Here is a 623-nt window from a genome sequence, read left to right as displayed (position 1 = left end):
CTCTTTGCCCTCCTACCATGAGATGACATAGCAAGAAGGCCCTCGTCCGATGCCGGCCCCTTGATCTTGGATTTCCCAGCCTCCAGAACCATGAGCCAATAAACTTCTGCTCACTATAAATTACCCAGTCTGTGGCATTGTGTTACAGCAGCAGGAACTAAGACATCACCTTTCAAAGGCATTATCACACCACATCTAAGCTTCTGTCATGATTTCTGAGCTGCATACACTGCCTTGAAACTTTGTCTCAAAATCGTCTTCCTCTTAGCTGCTCAAACATCAAATATTATGTTTACCATTAAAACTAACTGTAGTGCCCGCTTTGGCAGCACATATACTAAAATTGGAACAATACAGAGAAGATTAGTGTGCCCCTACACAATGATGGCATCCAAATTCATGAAGCATTCCATATTTTTTTATTAAAAATTATATATATTTAAAAAGCTAACTGTAAAAAGACCTCTACTATAGCCAATGTGATAGAACAAGAAAAATAATAAGGGGTAAAATGGTTGGAAAGGAAGAAACACGTTTATCATTATAGCAGGCAATATAATTACATATCAGGACACCAAAAACATCACAGAAAAGCTATTCGAACTAATAAGAGAAGCCAGTAA

At 38.0% G+C, this 623-nt stretch overlaps 1 non-coding gene across 1 annotated transcript; it reads left to right on the top strand.

The window, feature by feature from the left end:
• Positions 1-313: 313 nt before the first annotated feature.
• LOC115892992 lies at positions 314-419 on the top strand. The gene has a single exon (XR_004052957.1). It is a non-coding gene; the product is annotated as a U6 spliceosomal RNA (small nuclear RNA).
• Positions 420-623: the final 204 nt, after the last annotated feature.

The sequence above is a fragment of the Rhinopithecus roxellana genome, chromosome 13 (genome assembly GCF_007565055.1).
Source record: "Rhinopithecus roxellana isolate Shanxi Qingling chromosome 13, ASM756505v1, whole genome shotgun sequence".
NCBI classification, from domain to species: Eukaryota; Metazoa; Chordata; class Mammalia; order Primates; family Cercopithecidae; genus Rhinopithecus; species Rhinopithecus roxellana.
Note: the sequence above shows the minus strand (reverse complement) of the source record. Positions and strands in the feature narration are given on the sequence as shown.